The following is a 22821-nucleotide window of genomic DNA, read 5'->3' on the forward strand; positions in this document are numbered from 1 at the left end:
GTCTTCCTGATTGATGCTTATCCCCTTTATGGTATATTTTATAAAGCTTTTTTAGCATGTGTATCATCATAGTATGATGTTTGTATTAGAAAATGTCTATTTTTAAGGCATAGCATTTTTCCCTATAGTACTTCCTGTACTATGTTTTGAAAAATAAAAATATATGAGAAGGAACAGGCTAATATAAACAGCGTTGTTTGTTTTATTCAGAACTTAAATATGGCATCATTGGAGAACCAACCTTCCCCACCTGAGCACTGCATGCCTGGTATTGAGTTGGGCTATGGCTGTCTTTAGGCAAGGGGCTAGATCCTCAGGTAGGGCTGAGGAGCACTTTGTGGAGTTGAATGGGAGGAGTGTACGGACATGCCCTTGGGGTTTCTCTGCATGAGGCTAGTCTCCTAGCACAGGTTAGTATACCCAAAAAGGTATAAAGAATGCTGAGGCAAAAAGAAGCCCTGGCTACCCTTGACAGGCATGCCCCTGTTGGCAACCTGTACAGGGGTCACACAGGAGTCAATATGATGGTTCTACACCTCCAAGCATCCTTCTATTCAGGGAAAATCTCAAACATGCTAGAGCCACCAGGCATAAGGCTGCTTGTGCCATGGAGCATCAAAAGCAGATGGCATATGGCCCCGAACTGGGGCCAAGATGTTCTGTTCTGCTTTGCTATTGATTGAACACATAATTCTGTGTAACTGGTGAAGACAAGAATCCCATCACCTAACTCTTCAGTATTTCTACTGTTAATTAAAGCAGACACAGCATGAGATAAAAGTGCTTATTAAAACTTTTCTTGTTTTCTACATGTTTAGTCAAGATACATTAATTGTTTCTGTTTTTGTTGTTGTTGTTGTTTTGTTTTGTTTTTACCTTTGCTTTCAAAATAATGGGCCAAAATCTGACTTCTGTTACACACATGCAGGTACTTACTTCAATGGAGTTGTATGTGTGCATAGTATCAAAGAGTAGAAATTAGTTAATTTAGGGTCCAGTCCAATTACCATTGAAGTTAGTGGAAAGACTGTCACTGATTTTGATTTGTATTGGATCTGATCCTTAAGAATGTCAAATGGGATTCTGACAGTGAAATGGGTCATTAGAAACAGCCTGCTGTGAAGATAAGCTTTATGATTCTTAATCAATGAGGGGTGGGTGGTATTAAGGAAGAACTTATTCATAAGTAAATTATTCTTTGTTCTTTAAAGAACTCAGTTTGGCTGGTTGAGCTACACAGGAACATAAGACACAGGACTTAAAGGGATCTCCTGGGTCATCAACTTCAGCCCCCTGCTATCATACGAACCCCATTATATAATCCCATTCATAGACTTAACAAGTTCCATTTTAAGACTAGTTAGGTTGTTTGCCCCCACTACGCTTATGGTTAGAAACCTTCTCATTCCCAGCCTAAATGTATTCATGGCCAGTCTATATCCATTTGTTCTTGTGCCAATATTGTCGTTTAGCTTAAATAGTGCAGCCCCTTCCCTGGTGTTTACCCCCTGATATATTTATTGAGAGCAACCATATTCTCTCATAGCCTTCATTTTGCTAGGCTAAATAAGCCAAGCTCTTCCACTGTCCTCTCATAAAGTAGGCACTCCATTGTCCTGATCATCCTAGCAGTCATTCTCTGCACCTGATCCAGTTTGAATGAATCTTTCCTGAACACAGGTGACCAGAACTGTATACAGTATTCCAAATGAGGTCTTACCAGTGCCTTGTACAGTAGTGCTTCCCTATATCTACAGGAAATACCTCTCCTGATATGTTCTAGGATTGCATTGCCTTATTTATTTATTTATTTATTTATTTATTTATTTCAAACAGCTGCACCACACTGTTGCCTCACAGTCATTCTGAGTTCTGCTAATACACCCAGGTCTTTCTGGTTCTCAGTTGTACAACTGAGTACCACTCTGTTGTATTCCAATGAGCCCCCAGCTTACAGCAGAAATTCTTATTGTTAGTCCTTTAGTGCCTGACCTTGCAGTTTGGACTATTAAATTTAATCTAATTTCTATTACTCCAGTCCTGTAGGTCATCAGATTCACCCTGTATAATATTCTGCTTCTCCTCTTATTGTCATCTTAACACTGCTTTTTGTTTTAGTAAAGTTTCTCTACAGTGATGAGCAGATTTTTTCTTCCTGGAAAATCCAAACCAATAATCCTAATAGTATTTCAGACGTATGAACTGGTGTCACTACTTATATATAAGTAGGGCACTACCAAATTTACAGCCACGAAAAATGTGTCACAGACCGTGAACACACACAGAGACCTTTTTGTGTGTTTTTGCCCTATACTATTCAGATTTCATGGGGGAGACCAGCATTCCTCAAATTGGGGGTCTTGACCCAAAAGGGAGTTGCACGAGCATTGAAAGGTTATTTTAGAGGTGACTGGAGAGTGGCGGGCTGTTGGCCAGGCACCCAGCTCTGAAGGCAGTACCCCGCCAGTAGCAGTTCAGAAGTAAGGGTGGCAATACCATGCCATGCCATCCTTCCTTCTGTGCTGCTGCTGGTGGCAGCTCTGCCTTCAAGAGCTGGGCTCCCGGCCAGCAGCCGCCGCTGCTCTCTAGCTGCCCAGTAGCAACACAGAAGTAAGGGTGGCAATACCATGACCCCTCTAAAATAACCTTGCAACGCCCCTTTTGAGTCAAGACCACTACGATCACAGTACTTTGCAATTTCAGATTTAAATAGGTGAAACATTAAATTTATAATTTTTAAATTCCTATTATCGTGCAATTGACCAAAATGGACTGTGAATTTGGTAGAGCCCTACATATGAGGTACTTTTGCATCTCTTCATCTGAAACAGAAATACACTTCTAAATTAGCCAGAGTAAGAACATATGCCCTTTGTGCTGTTTCAGTGGTGCTCCACATAGACATTTGGATATTCCTCTGTTGCCCTACACCACCCCCGCAAGCCCACTGAAGGGTGTATTTGCAGCATGGATGGACCATATTCTGCATCAATGATCCTGACGAGTAACAGTCTCTACGAGGTCATTACAAGTTTATGGTCACCATAACTTATGACAGTGAGTGAAATAACCTCAGCTGTCCCTGGCTGAAGCCACAGGCTTCCCAAGCGATAAGGTCGAAAAAAGATTGGACGCAGGTATGGGGTTTATATTTATATTTTCATCAGTGCTGTGGTCTATTGAGGCCACTATCTGATGCTTCAGATGTAGGTGAAAACCAATCAGAACATATCTAGCTAAACATGTACTGTCATACACTGGGGGAGGTAGGAAGTGGGGAACAGAGATTCCTTCCTGTCCCCTGTAGGTAATCAGACTGCACTGTGAAGCAGGAAATTTGATTACCCTTAGCTGGCAGAACTATATGTCAGTAATTGTGCTAGAACTGTTAACCATGACAAGTGAAACATTCTCAATAATGTGGCATTATGTGCGTTTTGAGATGCAATAACACCCCCATAATTTACCAATCTCTGTAAATGAATCTAAAGCTGTAAATTTGGGAGTGGGTGGGGGATCTTCTTCACCTTCTCTTTCTTTCAACTTCAAATCTTTTGTCCCTGCACTGGCACCAGGTAATATCAAATTCTTCAGTGCGTGTGCACAAATGGCATTGAATCACGATAGATAATGCAGGTAAATCTTTTCTCCAGATGATTTACAGGTTACAGACATGCCTTCACCTTTATTATTAAAATTGAAAACAGATTAAACTGGGCTGATTAACTGAGACTTCAAACCATGAGGCTCATTCTATCAAAAAGGGGTCCTTGACAAAGCCCTCCTCTCGGTACCCTCCCACTGCATTCACTTGCAAATCACTGTATGCCTGGAAAAGCCTGCACTCACCCCAGCCCCAAACCTTCTCATGTTGAGCACTGCAGCTCCATCAGCAGCAATATCTCTCTGTGTGAGGGACGTTTCTTATTAATCATGGGCACTGAATGGAAACCAATCAGATAGAGAGTCCCTTTGGCTTCAGCTCCCTGCCTGCCTGAGTTAAAAGTGACGCTGGGAGAGAGGGAGCCCCAGTTAGATCCAGCAGTGGAGCTACTGTAACAGGCAGCAAGAGGGAAAGCAGGCAGAGAAGCAGCACTGAGCAGTGCAGCACTGAGCCAAGCTAGATTCACTTTACATTGGTGAATAAGGTAAGAGGATTAACCTACTTTAGCCTTGGAATTACTGGCAGCAAAAAGTGGAAACTTTTCTTTAAAAGAAGTTGTTCAAACCAGCAGTGATCCTTGATTGTTATCTTTTCTGGTTTGGTTTGGTTTCTTTTCTTTTCTGGAATAAGAAGGAATGGTGGGGGGGAGGAGGGGAAGGATTTTGAGACTATGTTATAAAAAATATTGTAATACACTATTGAAAGTTGAAACACAAAACTTGCAATGCCTGGTTAATTTCCTTGAATATTACAATATATACATAGAGACTGCTTTATGTGTATTAGGAAGCTTTATGCTATTAGACAGTGTCAATATACAGTAAGTTCTATTTTATTTGTACTTTACCAGTATATCCTAACATTTTTATGCAGGCTAGTCTCTCTCCTCTTCTGTGTGTTAGCTGCAATCCCCCCATCTTTGATTTCTATTTTTATTGAAAGTATCTAGTCAGAATTCACTCTAGATAAAAGGATAAACAAGAAGCAAGTTTTAGCCATTAAACTGAGTGAAAAAAATCCCTATCTCTGTAGGGCTAAAAGAAAAATATCCATATTTTATATATAGTTGATACAGGAGAAGAATTGACGGTCAGTTAAAATGACTGTTAGCATAAGGTTCAGGGACCTGGAGAGGTAACGGTAATGCTCCTTGGGATATTCTGAGCAGTAAGTCAAAGGCAGCCAGATTGAAGTATACGGCTACTTTCCAGAAGTGCTAACTAACTACCTAGCCAACATGATATTTAGAAACAGCAAACTGGATAGAAATCAAGGCAGAAAGAATGAAAGGCACAATTGATATTTTGACTTCAAAGTAATCTGCAGAATGCAATTATTTGATAAATGACATTTTTTACACATACAAAAAACATGCAATCACATCAATTCAATTTCAGTGAGCACACAAGTCTCAAACAAAGAATGATGAATACCAATGTTAAGGAAATCAATATTCCTTGTAATAATGTAGTGGTCTGAATACTGTAGCTGTATGCATACTGTACCAATTTATCCTCTTGCAGACAGTTTAAAATAATGAGTCAGGATAATAGAATAGGAGCTCGTTTAGGGTAATTTCCTTTTGCAGCAGACAAGTTTACAACCAGGAGTCCAATCCTGCTCCTAGTAAAGTCAGTAGCAAAACTGCAGTTGACTTTAATATGAGCAAGATCATGCCCCAGAGCAATGTACTTGAGTTCAAGTTTCTTATGATATGAGTAAGCCATGCACTGGAGTTAAAAATCAATGCGTATTCTTCACGTATAACACTTAAAATAGCTTAACTAGTAGGGTCAAGCATCTTCCTTATTAATGAGACTGGTCATAGTAGTGGAGTTTATTGAGGACAGGTAGTGGTTTTTTCACCCCCTCTAAAGGATATTAATTAAATTTTAAACATGAATAGATATACAATTAAACATTTAGACCTTGTGCCTTATATTTTGTTGTCACCTGTTGTAATGTTTTATTAGCAATAACATGAGACTTTTACATGAACAGGCATGTTATGCAGCCAAACAATTATAACAAAAGCACAGCCCTTAAAAGATGAATAATGTGAATGTTAACTGAGGAAAGTGTGTCTGTTTTATTTAGTATTGTAAACCACCAAAGTTGTACCCAATATAGTTGTCATGTCTCTGTTTTTCTCTTAATATGTTTGGACTACACATATATTTCTCTTAATATGTTTGGACTAAACTGTTATACATTTGGTTGCATGAAGGGATAACACCTATTATTATTATTTTGATAAAAGCTAAAATAGGGATATTAATAAAATGCAATGTGTATTACATACGTACAAAAAGAAGCTGAAAGACAAAATAAGTATGGCAATATCGTATCCTAGTCTCTGTGCATCTTATGTTAAGATTCCTTCATATTTTCTGTATAGAAGCTTTTTAACTTGCCTGGTGAATTGGACCAAAATTCCAGTTATCCAGACTTCAGGATAACAGCTCATTTATAGAGGTGTGCATATTCTTTTCGTCTGAATGCTTGTCAACAAGGATACTGTACAGCATGTTAGTTATGTTGGGCTGGCAGAAATACTCTGTGATCATTAGATCAACCAATGAGAATAATTTAGTTCCCCAGTTTAGGTGCCAAATAGAAAGTAATTACTTAACTATGACCTTATTCATAAGGCTATGAATAGAACCAAACAACTTACTAGTAACATCTGATTGTGTCTGGAAATCTTTGAAAATTGAAATGGTTTCTGAAAGTCTAGCCAGCCACTAGGTCACAGGTATTCAGCTGGCAAAAACTGTATGATGTGGATGTGGTAAATAATATGGTTCAAAATTTCCTCTGAACATCAATTTCTTTAGAAGTTGAAATGTGGTAGATTAATTTCAATTCCATCTGAGGAATACTGCCAACAACCTGGCAAGATATGACCCTTAAAGGCACATTATTTCCGGTATTTTGGTTTGATTTTAGGAGGACACAAAAGATGTAGCAGCTGTTTTCAAATACAGAACTGCTATCCTGTCTTTATTTCTTCCTAATCAAGATTCTTCCAAGTGCTCAGTGATGTGGTAAGTCCTTATTGGAAATGAACACTCGGTTATGTTCAAAGAGTCATTGCACACAAATTCTCACAGTTCATGAAGAAATTTTATGCTTGTGGAAAATCATCTGAACAAGTCTGGAATTGGGCTAGTATTGTATTAATGCCCCATTTCCTCAGTGTGTACTATTTAACTGTAGGATGCTGCTGAAACAAAAACCTACACAAAGATGCTTCTGCTCTCATCAGAGTGCCTTCTGAATTTCTAGGGCTTGCAGCAGGTGATACATGCAAATTGTATCTGGAGAAGCACAAATATTTGAACATGAATAGGGATGTCTGAGTGGAAGCAGACTGCATTTTGTGTGTGTGAGCTTATGAAAAGTAATTTTGGGAAGAAATAAAGTGAAGGGAAATGACTCACAAACCTGAACAAACAGAATACCAGGAGAAGCATTCATTCCTTTCACATTTAAACAAATATCAGATTGATAGCAAATTTTGCTGTAGGATAAAAAAACAGATTATTGTGTTGTCTTTCAGGGATTGACCATGGTAAAAAGATCTGATAACTTAAAGTCTTCTCACATTAGAAGCCCACTAGATTTTTTTCTTGAGTGACTAAACAAGACAGTATCATTTTGATCAGATGACTGTTCATGTCCTTCCTAGTGGACCTAAGCTCTGCTCCTTGGAATTCCATGGAAATTAATGAGAATTTTATCACTGACTTCAATAAAGGGAGGATAAGGACCATAGAAAATACTATGTATATATAGGTGCAGCTTAGAAGAAAGTTCTAGACTCAGAAAGTGCTAGAGCCAAATAACTGTTCAATCCTGTATGGAAAGGAGTGGCATGTTTCATTTGCTAATTATAATGGGGAGAAAGGATTATCTAGTGTTTATGACACTAGCCTAGGATTTGGGAAATCCAGGTTCAGTTCCCTACTCTGCCACAGACTTCCTGTGACAGTTTGAGCAAGTTTCTGTGCCTCAACTCCGCATCTGTACAATGGGATAGTAGCATTTTTCTACTCACAGAGGTGCTGTGAGAATAAATACCTTACAGATTCTGAAGTGCATTGAGATCTATTGGTGAAAAGCACTGTAATATTATTATAACGACTTAGCTCTTATATATCACTTTTCATCCATGTATCTCAAGGGGTTTGACAAAACAAGGTAGCACTATCCCCATGTCACAGATGAGGAGACTGACACACCAGAAGCTGAAGTGACTTGCTCAAGATCACACAGCAAGTCAGTGGCAGAGTTAGAAATACAAGCAGCATCTCCAGTCCAATATCTTATCCATTTCAACACTGTCTTTCCATGATAAAAATCTGCTCTTGAATTATTAAGTAGTCTCTTATAAAATCTATTATTTAAAAACAATGTTTCTAGAGCAGAAATATGGGAATGCACAGCATCTTTCCATATATGATACTTTATGTATTCTGAAATCAGTGAAATGCAGCTTTCTATTTACATTTCATACATTTTGCTAACAGGGTATCTAGAATATAAGGGACAACTTAGATTTTAGACCCAATTTTCCCTGTCCCAAGATGGCATCATCGTGGCTTTGTTGTTATAAACTACTGACTTCAAAAATGCCAAACCATAAAGACTCAAATGTGTGAGTGTACATTTGTTGGCTATTAAATATTATCCACGTTGTTCTGACCCCCACAGACCTTACTCAAGGGAAGAAAAAGCCATGTGTCATTGCACAGAGACCCAAATTTTCTCTCAGACACAGAAAATATTTTTCAACAGCTCATTTAAGCACATGGAAGAAGAGCTGTTGAACTCTGCACAGTAATCTAACACCACTGAAAGCATCAGTGAAAGAGGAAAAAGTATGGGTAATGTATCTATGTTTGTTAAGGGAATATGAAGTCATTATTAACTATACTAGTAGAACTTCTCAATATTATTCTTAGGGGCAAATACTCAGCTGGCACAAATCATCATAGCTCCACTGAAGCCAATTGAAATCAATTTACACCAGCTGAGAATCTGCCTCTCAGTATTTATGCCATCTGACAGTTTATACGGGCATATTTCATTTATCCCATCAGTTTTGGAAATTGAAAATCAATTTCACGGGTAATGAGTTGATCCAAAACCCCACATTTTCTGCTGATGAATAACACACTTTTTGGCATTCCTTAACAATAAAAAATCAGTGAGTGTGAGAGTATAAGTGTTCATAAATGCAAATTAAAAGGCATGCCTTGTATCAGGCTCTAAAATCTTCATATCAAATTATCATCATGGTTAATATCTTCCATTTCCCCCATTCTTCCATCATTTAATATATGTTATTCACCTCTTGATGAGGAGGTGAAAAATATTCATCTATTACATCTGATTTGAGATAAAAGACATAATGCCTAGATATTATGAAAGCAAATTGGATGATTTTAAAATCCAGAATTTTCATGTTATGATATGATCAGAAGGTGCTAGAAAACTGGTGACATATAAATTTAATGAATCAATGTAATCCCAGCTCATGTCATTCTTATTGAGCCAAGCATGGAAGGAATGATTTTTAAAAAATCAAATTTAATTGAAAGCAAGCATCAGACTAAAATGGGTTTCCTAAGTATTTTACAATGCTACTTCTGTCAAATAGTGAATCTATTTACTTATTCATGCTGCTCTTCATCATATTGTGATAATGCAAATATCACATTTAATATAATTAGGAACCAACACATGCTTGCTTTCTTGCTCTCTTTCCTTCTCATCTGTTTTGTCTGTTTATGTGAACGTGATTTCTATGAAACCTGTGGAAATCAATCTGACCTTGGATTACCCAATAGCCTCTTGTAAAACCCGTTGTTTCAAAAGCAGTTTTCTATAATCTTATTTATCAAAAGGCAATATAGAGATTCTACCAGATTCTGCAGCAGTTACTGGCATTGAATACCATTTAGTAATCAGAGTACTCCCATTGAAGCCAATAGAACTACCTTTGTGAGTACACACCAGTAAGAAAGAGTTGCAGAATCTGGCAGTTTAAAATGACCTCTGTCTGACAATAATATTGCACAATCCTGTCACATGGAGTTATAATAAATATCACATTGTGGAAGATATTTCCCCCCTTTCTTTCAATGTCTGAAATAGGTCTAACCTTTATTTCCCTATGCAAAATAAAATAAAATAATCCAAAAATTATATGGGCCTGAAGAAAATCATAAATGTTAGAAATTAATGTTTATTTCTGATCCTTTATTAATTATTCTTATTATTTAGAATCTATATTGCGGTAGTGTGTAGGAGCCCAAGTCATGGAGCAAGAGACTATTGTGCTAGGCACAAAGCCAAAAGATGGTCCTCTGCCCCAAAGAGTTTACAATCTATGTGACACACCTCATGTTTCATGATTAAGACACATTTTTGGATGACATTTATATCTTTTCTATAGAAGGCAGCATAGCCCAGTGGATTCCCAACCTTGTCACTGCCTTACTGTGTGACTATGGGCAAATTAGTCCCCATCCCTGCAGTTAAATATCCTCATCTGTGTAATGGAGATAATGATATTTACTTCTTTTGTAAAACAATTTGAGCGCTATGGGCATAGTGTGCTAGAAAGAGCTAGATATCTATTAATTAATTATTAATTATTATTATTAATAAGATTATTAACAAGACAAGGAACACACATCACTTTAAAAGAGCGATTCTCACACATTTTCATAGCATGGATCACATTTTAATACAGAGATTGCCTCAGACACCACCTACCCTTCCACTCATGGTAGCATAACATACCTGCAGCAAACACGAAACCGGCGACATAGCAAAGGAATTTTAGCGAAAGTATTTAATATACTTTTAGTTGCCTTTTAATGTAATTTAGAGTCTGGAAATAAGGATGGGGAGCACCAGCCACATGTGAACAGTCAACTTTCTGCAAAGCACCTGCCAGTGCTCAATGACCCACCAAAGACCAAGAGACCACAGTTTGAGAACTTCTGCTTTAATGTGATTATTCAGTAATGGCAAAAGTTTCCCTGGGGCTTGAAAGATTGAGGAGAAGGGGTTTGTCAGCACCACAGATTTATTATTTATTTGGAATTCTATACAACAGAAGGATGCTTGTCCTGGGTTCTAGGCACCCTTTGCCATTAATTAAAATATTAATGAACATTAATGCAAACATGCCATTCAAGAATCATTTCAAAACCTAACAAGCACTACATTTTGTCTTGCCTCACCATATACCCTACACCACATCATAATCACCGGTCTACACACACATTAGTGAATTATCCTTTCCCACCTAGAGATCAATGATTGAGCCCAAATTAAGGCACATCCTAATAACTAGTGAGCATTAGCACATCATTAAAATACCGCACAATTTGACTTAATTCTTAAAAAAGATGAATCTAGGTAAAGAATGGCTAAGGAGTGGACTATCAAAGTTGCTATAAATCAGGACTGAGATACCCTGGCATTCAAATGCAAACCGCTGCCAACATTATCTCTAGTCACTGCTACTTTCGCCTTTACAAAAAACAAATTCATGGCTACATTTTAGTGCAAATATGTTCCACATAAGAGCCTACACACTAGTTAGCAGCCCCATATTGCATATGCTTCTCACATTTTTTGTGGCTAGATGGACACACCAATTCTAGATAACAATAGTTTTCCCTGAAACCCATTGATTTTTAAACGATTTGTTTGAAAATTACTTGTAGGGTGAAATTTACCCAATGGCTCTCCAGATATTCCATTGTACTGTCACACAGGTCTTTGGCTATCTTTAACTCCTTGCAAAGCTGCACAGCAATGGCTGATAGCACCATGTTAGTGATGTTCTCATGTTATAAAGACAAAATTTGTACTGTAATGATCCTAAACTCTTCCTAGCAGATGGAAAACAGTTATAGAGGCATATGCATGGCTTTTACATTCTTAACCAAGAGCAGTATTTATGCTCAAAGTTTACATTTTGTCTGGGACTGAATCAAGGCATAGGCACTATAGTGCCAAGCCTAAGGTCTTAGTTCTTCTGATAAAAATGAGAGTCTTGCCTTTCTTTCTTTCTTTTTTAAGTAAATTACTTGCTTCATGGTTTTGAAGAAAAACTTGAAAAATATGATCCAAGTGTAACCAACACAGTAACATCTGCCTAGTCTGCAGACAGCCTGAAACAACAGCTCTGAGAAGTGTGAACTGACCCACACATCGCAATAGGGTGTTATCTCCAAGATCTACTGCCCTGGAGGGCCCTACCAGCACTGTCCCTGCAGGGGACTCTACATGGGGCAGGAGGAGAAGGGCACTTCCTCATCCATCCAAACGTATACATCCAGGCTACTTATGTAAATAATAAGAGGCCCACCTCTTCCATTCACAAGGGGAGGAAGGGGCCCTGGTACCTCTCTTAAAGGGACAGGAGATTACCATGCCACGGTCTCCTGTGAAGGAACTGGGGCACCTTCACACTGCCACTCCAAGGGTATGAGGGCATCTCTGCAGGGGGGAAGCCACAGGTAGCCTCAAATTTTCATGTGCCTATGGTCCTGGATCACCTTTATCCAGCCCTGATTTTGGTGCAGTACTATGGAATGCTGCACCATTGCAGGGGCTAAGTGAACCACTGTTGAAAGCATAACAGCTACACAGTTTGCCTACACAGTGTTTGCAACAGTAATGCTTTAGCCTCTGCTTTATAAAGTGTGAAAGCTGCTATATAAAACATTCTATTAAGGGATATAAGTAGGGGGAGATTGCTGCAGAAATGGAACATAAATGAGTCACATTAATTTTATGCTCCCCTCACCTCGAGTTGATTGCCACAAATTAAATTTCATGCTAGTCAGCCTGAGCAGTTAGTAGGAAAGAAATCAATCCTGAACTTCTGGTGACCGTGGTAAAAATATATGTTTGTAATGTATGCAGAGCATGTAAACCATGCATGTACTCGGATCATAATACATTGGCATGACAAGATCCCTATGGAATATATCCTAGCCAGGATCAGACTATGGTGAGATGGCTAGATGTTTTGGGCTAAGGGAAAAATCTGCTGGCTACCTCAGGTGTGCAGCCTTGAGCAGCAAGCCCACACTAATAAATATCAAAGAAGAAATCCCAGGGGAATAGCTGCTCTCCACACACTATCAGTACAAAAGGAGAAAGTTTAAAAGATTAATCAAACAATTTGTTAGTAATAATGCCTAGCTCTTATATACCACTTTTCATTAGTAGATCTCAAAGCCCTTTACAAAGGAGGTCAGGATTATGATCCCCATTTCATAGATGGGGAAACTGTGTCCCTAAGAGCACCCCCAATGCCAGATGGTACTGTTGTCGTGACATTTACCCAAAAGGTGGTATGTAATATATAATGTATAAACTAATAACTCATTGATTATTAATATTCTTGTGTGATGTATGTACGGTTAACCCACAAAAATCTTTACAGATGTGCTGGAAATATGAGCCTAAAATGTTTTTAAACCTGGCATTTCAGGGAGGAGGGAGCTGATAATCAGATTTTCTCCAGACAAATAAAAGAGGCCAATACCTCAGAAGAATACATTTCAAAGGTTTACTGGACTATAAAGAGAGACAGAGAGAGCACAAACCCCTACAGCAGGGGTTCCCAAAGTTGGTTTGAGGCTTGTTCAGGGTAAGCCCCTGGCAAGCTGCAAGATGCTTTGTTTACCTGAGCGCTGTAGATATGGCCACTCGCAGTTCCCAGTAGCTGCGGATCACCATTCTCGGCCAATGGGAGCTGTGAGAAGTGGTGGCCCACGCCACTTCCCGCAGCTCCCATTGGCTGGGAAGAGTGAACCGCAGCCACTGGGAGCTGCAAGCGGTCATACCTGTAGATGCTCAGGTAAACAAAGCATCTCGTGGCCCACCAGGGGCTTACCCTGTACAAACCACAAACCAAGTTTGGGAACCCCTGCCCAAGAGTTAGCTATCTCTTGAGGGAACAAAGAAACCAGCAATATCATTTTGTAAGGGTGAATTCTGGCTGGAACAGCCAGCCATGTTGGAGAAGTTGCTGTAAGTAGGGAAACCATCTTGAACAAGAACATAAGAATGGCCATACTGGGTCAGACCAAAGGTCCATCCAGCCCAGTAGCCTGACTACCAACAGTGGCCAATGCCAAGTGCCCCAGAGGGAGTGAACCTAACAGGCAATGATCTAGTGATCTCTCTCCTGCCATCCATCTTCACTCTCTGACAAACAGAGGCTAGGGACACCATTCCTTACCCATCTTGGCTAATAGTGATTAATGGACTTAACCTCCATGAATTTAGCCAGTTCTCTTTTAAACCATGTTATAGTCCTAGCCTTCACAACCTCCCCAGGCAAGGAGTTCCACAGATTGACTGTGTGCTGAGTGAAGAAGAATTTCCTTTTATTTGTTTTAAACCTACTACCCATTAATTTCATTTGGTGACCCCTAGTTCTTATATTATGGGGACAAGTAAATAACTTTTCTTTGTTCACTTTCTCCACACTACTCATGATTTTATATACCTCTATCATATCCCCCCTTAGTCTCCTCTTTTCCAAGCTGCAAAGTCCTAACCTCTTTAATCTCTCTTCATATGGGACCCATTCCAAACCCTTAATAATTTTAGTTGTCCTTTTCTGAACCTTTTCTAATGCTGGTATATCTTTTTTGAGATGGGGGGACCACATCTGTACACAGTATTCAAGATGTGGGCATACCATGGATTTATATAAGGGCAATAAGATAGTCTCCATTTTATTCTCTATCCTTTTTTTAATGATTCCTAACATCTTGCTTGCTTTTTTGATTGCTGTTGCACACTGCGTGGATGTTTTCAGAGAACTATCCACAATGACTCCAAGATCTTTCTCCTGATTAGTTGTAGCTAAATTAGCCCCCATCATATTATATGTCTAATTGGGGTTATTTTTTTCAATGTGCATTACTTTACATTTATCCACATTAAATTTCATTTGCCATTTTGTTGCCCAATCACTTAGTTTGGTGAGATCTTTTTGAAGTTCTTCACAGTCTGCTTTGGTCTTAACTATCTTGAGCAGTTTAGTGTCATCTGCAAACTTTGCCACCTAGCTTTTTACCCCTTTCTCCAGATCATTGATGAATAGGTTGAATAAGATTGGTCCTAGGACTGACCCCTCTCCATTCTGAAAATTTACCATTTATTCCTACCCTTTGTTCCTTGTCTTTTAACCAGTTCTCAATCCATGAAAACCAGTTCTCAATCCATGAAAGGATCTTCCCTCTTATCTCATGACAACTTAATTTACGTAAGAGCCTTTGGTGAGGGACCTTGTCAAAGGCTTTCTGGAAATCTAAGTACACTATGTCCACTGGATCCTCCTTGTCCACATGTCTGTTGACCCCCTCAAAGAACTCTAATAGATTAGTAAGACATGATCTCCCTTTACAGAAACCATGTTGACTTTTGTGCAACAATTTATGTTGTTCTTTGTGTCTGACAATTTTATTCTTTATTATCAATCATTTCAACTAATTTGCCTGGTACTGATGTTAGACTTACCGGTCTGTAATTGCCAGGATCACCTCTAGAGCCCTTCTTAAATACTGGTGTTACATTAGCTATCTTCCAGTCATTGTGTACAGTAGCTGATTTAAAGGACAGGTTATAAACCATAGTTAATAGTTCTGCAATTTCACATTTGAGTTCTTTCAGAACTGTTGGGTGAATGCCATCTGGTCCCGGTGACTTGATACTGTTAAGTTTCTCAATTAATTCCAAAACCTCCTCTAGTGTCACTTCAATCTGTGACAATTCCTCAGATCTGTCAGGTTTGGGAATCTCCCTAACATCCTCAGCCGTGAAGAGTGAAGCAAAGAATTCATTTAGTTTCTCCATGATGACTTTATCGTCTTTAAGTCCTCCTTTTGAACTAGAGCTGATTAAGTTAAGTTTTAGTCTTAGAAGCACATTTTAGTTTTGTTTGTTTGTAACCTTTTTTATTTTTATTCTTTCTTTATTCTTTGGTATTACTTAATCCTATGCCCTGTTGTTAATAAACTTGTTTTAATTTTATGATAAACTAGCTCGGTGTTTTGTTTGAAGTGGAGGGTTTGTCAATCCCAGCTAATAAACTGCTGTGTACTGTCTCTTTAAGGGTCCTGCAAACTTGACAAAATTTTGTGACAGAAGCTGAGTACTACAAACAGATGTCTGGGAAATTTGAGAATTGGAGTTCACTGACTGTTACCTGCTAGGCAAGATGGTTGGACAGAGTCCTGAAGAGTTCGCTGACATGGCAGACAAGATGGTGTGTCAGGGAACTGGTAACACAGTGGCTCACAGTTCTGGGAACCACTATCACAGAAACTGAGGCACAGAAAGGTGACTTGCCCCCAAAAATATAGTAGACCAAGTGCTAGAGCTGGGAATAGAACCAGTCTTCCGCCAGTCCAGTGCTGTATCCATTATGCCATTCTGCTTGATCAATAATTGGATTGAATGTACCCTGACTCATCACTCCCAGCACATCATCTGTTCTAACCAATAGGTTAGTTCTGAATCTTCTATTTCCTGGGAGAGGTGCCAGTGACTCAGACTCACTCTGAAGAACAATGATGCAATATGAATATACCTGAAAAGTTTCAGAGATAAGCATCCATTAATTTTCCAATCTCATATAATCTCCTCCAAACAACAGGTGTTTTCTAAACCCCTATCTGAAGAAAAGAGAATTCCTTCCACTTCTTTTCCTTGAGTGGCCAGTCAGGCAACCTGGTCTCTTCTTTTGGTGAATGACAAGTCTACTGCCTTCATCTTGGTACACCCAGAGCCAGAAATGTCTGTGGTATTTTCTACTGAAATGCCCTTTTAAAATCTGAATGCAAGTGTTAGCAAATCACCAAGATAATCTCTAATCTTTTCATGGTCTAGGGAAGAAAGGAGGGAGTATAGTAACCCATGCAAGGTTTGGGGTGTTTTTTATAATGTGTTTTATTTTTCTCTGAACCCTCCCAATTAATTGCAATTAGACTTTTCTGTGTAAAAAAAATCAAGGCAGGTGACATTAGTTGTTTGTTTTTTTTATTTGGCAAATGTTTCCATCATAAAACACACCCCTAAACTGTGGGAATATCAGCAGAGATAAAGAGACAAATAGGCATGCTAAAACTGGTCTACACAGATCAAGACTGAGACATGATGAATGGTGTAGGAAGCTGTTAAGGCTGCTATCTATGCTATACTACTTCTTGTTGTCTGGGTAAATAGAGGATTATAGGCATTAATAATAAAAAGCTCTCCACTAACCTCTGCATTTACCAACAGTTATTTTCTTATGTGCAGCTAAAAGACAATCACACATTCCTCAGTCAAAGATACAAAAAATATTTGAATGATAACAGGAGGTAGAAAATCCCCAGAAAGGTGAGTATCCTTCATAAGTGGCAATTAGAGTTGTGCACATCCATACCCCCACCTCACACGCCCGCAAAGCCCCATCATTCTTGCACACATGACAAAACCAGTGAAAAAGGGATGTCTTCAGTAGTTTCACAGAAAGTAAATTTGTTTATGGTTCCATCCCAATTTTTCAGTCTTCTGCACAGAAGAAGATTGTCATTTCTATAAGCAAATAAAGAGGAACATTTTTTGCTTTAAAAAACAGTGACAATTCTGTAAACATGGCAAAATTTCTCTTTGGGGGAATTGTAACATATATAAAACTTCATAATTATTTCAAAGGTAGAATCTCATTATTTCTTATTGTAAATCACTGTGCCTGATAGTGGAAATGATTTCACCTATTACCACATTCATGAAATCTAGCAAAAGCTCCTGAAAACCTCTGCTTATGTCTTTTAAAATTCAGTAAACAACAATTGTTGGTTTTAATTGCTCCATTGCTCATCACCTTTTTGTGAGCAGATGTTCATTGTTCATCTGCTTAACATTCTCTAAAACTACTTGTAAAGCAAATCCAAACAAAACGAATGCAAAAAAATATGCACAGGTTAAACAGAAGTGAATCCATACATTAAAAAACCCATTAAATGAAAACGTCAAAGAGGAGAATAAGTTAACATAAGACTGAAGAGTCATGCTCTCTATAGACCATACACTGTATTCAGTTGCTCCCAGGATGGGATCTTTGTATAAGTCGGGAAGGGCACACATCACCCCAAAGAGGTGTGGAGGTCTAGGAACAAGGCCATACCCCTGTCCTTCGGCTGGCCCCACAGCAGGCCACATACACAATGGGGAGCAGTCTGCACCACCCTCCATACACATCCAGCAACTCAGGGAGGGACTGATCTTTCTGAGTTCCCCCGGGTCAATACATTTCCTAAATATTGTGCCATTTAGGAACAGGCACATGTGGGTTATAAAGCCTATTTTGTAAAAAATAGTGAAGTGTTAGCAATATAAAACATAATTGCAGCATCTGCTGTTAAATCTTTGCTGAGAGATGGAGGTGGATGGGGTAGGTTGTGAGGACCACCAGGTGTTTTGTGCTGGTTATAAAAAGCATGGTTTGTCAAAGTGTAGATTAGCAAGCTTCTGCCATGTGGCATTTATCCCCACTGAGAATAACTGGCTGGTGAAAAATAATATGACTCTAATCTTCTAATATCAAAAGCATTACCCTTTCTTGAAATCAAAAGTAAGTGACTTTTATACATTGGGAAATAAAGCCAGAGAGCCCTTTTCTGCTAGAATGGTGTAAATCTGGTGCAACTCCACCAAAGTAATAGGAAATGATCAGTGAAAGCAAACCTGATACCAATGAGATCAGAGTTAGGCCCTTAGTATTTTCACACATTTGAGGTAACACCTTCTACTGTCTAACATATGGAGCTGCCTAAGTGTACTTGTATTTGACTACTAGGAAAATTAGAAACATCAAATGAGGGTGGGGTTGTGGAAAGGCCCTAGGAGTGGAGGTATTCATTCAAAGTAGAAATTGTCAAAAATGGGTTTGATACATCTAGCTAAGCAGTAAGGGGGGAAAGCACAAATACAGCACATGCAGCTAATCCTTAGATTTATATGGTAGGATGAGGTCCGAAGTTAACAACAATACATGCAAAGAGTTAAGACCAAGAACCATTTTTATTAACTCTGCATGACATCACTCTGCATCACTGAAATCAAGTCAGGTGTACTTGTGTATAGCAACTATGTAGGACAATAGATACGTATCACCAGAAACTAAACATAAACTATGTGAATTTGGAGCCCTAACAGATCTCTGATGAAAAACCAAGATCATCTGTGGTATTAATAACCCCAGCTGGAAGAAGAGTCTGTTAAGATATCTAGATTTTGCAATGATTTAAGCCTCATAAGTTACTAAATCACGGATAAAAACCTTGATGAACAAATAAGAAAATGGTTGCACTGCACCTTAAGCGGGGAAGTGGAGTATGGTCCGGCTTGCCAGGGGAAGGAGAATAGCATTTTATGGGTGAGGGGTGGGAGAGAGGCTTCAAGGCTGCTGCAAAAGGGGAGTTGGTTAGCCTGGCTATACGGATTCATCCCCTGGGATTGGAAGGACTGCAGAGTTGAAAAGGGGCAAGTCTCTTTTTCTCTGACCAGGCGGGACAGCATCCCCCCCACCGCCCCTCCCTTGGTGCTTGCAAAATACCAGGTTTTCTCAGGACCTGTGGTGGGCATTGCACTAGCCGCTCCTTTTTATGAGAGCTGGGAAGGTATTTTTCCCTCACCACCAGATTGGTCAAGGTGGAGTGCGGGTTTCTTTTGCCTTCCCCACAGTGGGTTTAGGGAGTGCTTTGTTATGGTGAGTAGGGAAGGGAATTAGGCTATATCTCACAACTCATTTTGTAAGCATGGGGTGGATGTCCAGGGCAGGTACTCCATAGGGAAAGGATACAGTGACCAGACAAATAGCTTGGAAAAGGATTTTAAAAGCTGTTTCTTAAAGGAATGGAACAGGGTGGGGGTGCAGAGGAGGTGTTCCTATGACTGGCACAGCAGGGAGCCAACCCCCCTTCCTTATAGAACACCTTAACCCTAATTCACAGAGTGGAGGGGATAGTAAGGTCCCATCAATGGTTTGGTTGGGGGACCTGGATGGAAAAGTGTGGGGCTGGTGAAAGCCTCCCAGATAAATACTGAATGATCATGGAGTTACCTGCATTGCACACTTTTATCTGACAGGTAGTCCCAGACATCTAACCATAAAGTTGCAGCCTGATTAAAACCATATCAAGTGTCTCCTGTTCTTTCGGTATAGTCAGACAATGAAGCCACTGATATGAGTGTCATTCAAAAAAGTACAACACCCAGAAACAGTGCGTTTCATGAGAAGACATACATAGACAGTGAGCAGTTAATGCAAGGTTAAGGAAGACACTGTAATGAAAATTACACAAATATAATAATGTCCCACCTCAAAAACACTGACATCAATAGGTGGCTTTCCACAGACTTTAATGGGCTTAAAAAAAGACTCTAAAGTTCTACATATCAGGAAAATCTGCACACACAAAAGAACAATTTTTTTTGCAAAAAATGTTCAAAACAAGTAACATGTATTTTAAAAAATATGATGATGCAAGAGCAGCATTAGATTAATTGATTTTTGAAAGAGTGTCCTTTGTTAATAATATGGGAAAGAAAAGAATGTTTTGAACTCTATGAAGCTCCTGTCACTGTTAAACTTGATAGAGGGCTCAAGATAATGTGTTGCCAGAAAAACTGCACCAGAAAATCAGGACTAAATCTGAGGTAGAGAAAACAAAAGTAAAATTTTAGGAATTTATATCAGGAGAAATTGCTAGTAACTGGGATTATCATTATCGAGTGAATATAAAAATTCACAGTGAGACCACTTGGTTTTACTACTGTGAGTATGGTACCAGCCTGCATTAGGGATTAAAATTTGTGAAAAATTATGAGTGATTAAATGTATACTGCAGGTATTATCTCATGTAATCAAAATAATAAACTAGAATAAATCAAAGATTTGTTTTACTAAATCAGTTGCACCAAAGACAAAAACCAGATCTGTTCAAATCATGAGGAAATCCCAGGTATTACTCTCCGAAGGAGGGGAAAAAAATCTAGTTACACCGAAAGACCAAGTACTTCAGGTGTAAATATACATGATTAATTTAAAGTTATTAAATCAATCAGTGAAAGAAATAACTAGGGTCATGCAATAGCGGATAATAGGGAAAAAATGGTCTACATACAAATCAGTAAAATAGCACTAAAAAGCATTTGCAGCTTTCAACAGAGGAAAGCATCCAAAAGTTTCAGGTAAAGCACAGTTGCTATACAATAAGAGTTACAATGTGAACATAAACACTGATAAGCTATTGTTCAAAATGTATTTGCTTATTTCTCCCCCCAAAACTTGCAGAACTAGAATTTCTCAAAGGGATGATACCTGAGGGATAGCTGGAGGCAAAGAAAGAAATAAAAATTTCTAGTGATGATCATCATCATTTCATATTGATGGTTGATAATGTAATTTTAAAATTAATTAAATTAACTTCCATGCAGCATAAGGAAAGAAATGCATGCCTCATCCATGAAGGCCATTTGGGTGTGGGCTTATGCAAGAGAGAACCAGAGGAACACATTAATGAGCTCATATGAACACACACATTGCAGATATGTCTATGAAATATTCAGTATGTCACACATATTGATCACGACAGTTTAAAGGACTGTTACATCTTCACCGAGTACTATAGTGCATTTGTGTTGAGATTTTCTTAATGAAACAACGATTCATCATATGAAATTTATCTCTGTGATGCAGGATTTCTGATCAAGTGTTTTCAGATCATGATTCTCAAGTAGATGCAGAAAAGCTGTTACAACTGGACAGCAAAGCCATTTTCCTCTTAGGATGTGAATAACTCAGTAACAGTGTGACAAAGAGGCAAACAGAGATCTTCACAAGTACCACTCAAAGAATATTCTCCTGGTCTGCAGATGAGAAGCAACCACCCAAAGGACATACAAGTCACTTTGACTATGTTACACTTCTCTTTAAATTTCTCCACCGGCTCCTCCTTCTCTACTGAATCAAACTTAATCTACTTGTTTTCACTTTCAAAGCCCTTCACAGTCAATCCCCATACAACCTATCACCTCTCAATTGCTATTCAGTTATCAATGACCACCTCTGATTATACCCATGGTGTCAGCCTCCATTGCCCACTTGTTAAATTTTCAAATAAGTAGCTTGGTGCTTTATCCCATGATATCTCACAAGTTTGGGAGATGATTCCCATAAATATCCACAAAATTACCTCATTAACAATAATGAAATCCCTCCTCCAAAACTCTCCTTTAGCTTTTGACACGGTATCCCACAGTATTCTTGCCAACAAGTTAAAGAAGTATGGGCTGGATGAATGGACTATAAGGTGGGTAGAAAGCTGGCTAGATTGTCGGGCTCAACGGGTAGTGATCAATGGCACCATGTCTAGTTGGCAGCCGGTATCAAGTGGAGTGCCCCAAGGGTCGGTCCTGGGGCCGGTTTTGTTCAATATCTTCATAAATGATCTGGAGGATGGTGTGGATTGCATGCTCAGCAAGTTTGCAGATGACACTAAACTGGGAGGAGAGGTAGATACTCTGGAGGGTAGGGATAGGATACAGAGAGACCTAGACAAATTGGAGGATTGGGCCAAAAGAAATCTGATGAGGTTCAACAAGGACAAGTGCAGAGTCCTGCACTTAGGACAGAAGAATCCCATGCACCGCTACAGACTAGGGACTAAATGGCTCGGCAGCAGTTCTGCAGAAAAGGACCTAAGGGTTACAGCGGACGAGAAGCTGGATATGAATCAACAGTGTGCCCTTGTTGCCAAGAAGGCCAATGGCATTTTGGGATGTTTACGTAGGGGCATTGCCAGCAGATCGAGAGACGTGAGCATTCCCCTCAATTCGACATTGGTGAGGCCTCATCTGGAGTACTGTGTCCAGTTTTGGGACCCACACTACAAGAAGGATATGGAAAAATTGGAAAGAGTCCAGCGGAGGGCAACAAAAATGATTAGGGGACTGGAACACATGAGTTATGAGGAGAGGCTGAGGGAACTGGGATTGTTTAGTCTGCGGAAGAGAAGAATGAGGGGGGATTTGATAGCTGCTTTCAACTACCTGAA

At 39.1% G+C, this 22821-nt stretch overlaps 1 protein-coding gene across 2 annotated transcripts in view; it reads left to right on the top strand.

Moving 5' to 3' along the window:
- The first annotated feature begins 3853 nt into the window (after positions 1 to 3853).
- Positions 3854 to 22821, top strand: part of CDH9 (cadherin 9) — a 128288-nt gene continuing 109320 nt past the window's right edge. The window contains exons 1-2 of one of the 2 annotated variants that reach the window (XM_048839668.2): positions 3854 to 4148; positions 6614 to 6711. The gene's annotated coding sequence lies outside the window, so the exon portion shown is untranslated. The remainder of the gene's footprint in view (positions 4149 to 6613; positions 6712 to 22821) is intronic. The other variant, XM_048839667.2, reaches the window with a different exon arrangement.

This window comes from Caretta caretta, chromosome 2, assembly GCF_965140235.1.
Source record: "Caretta caretta isolate rCarCar2 chromosome 2, rCarCar1.hap1, whole genome shotgun sequence".
NCBI lineage: Eukaryota > Metazoa > Chordata > Testudines > Cheloniidae > Caretta > Caretta caretta.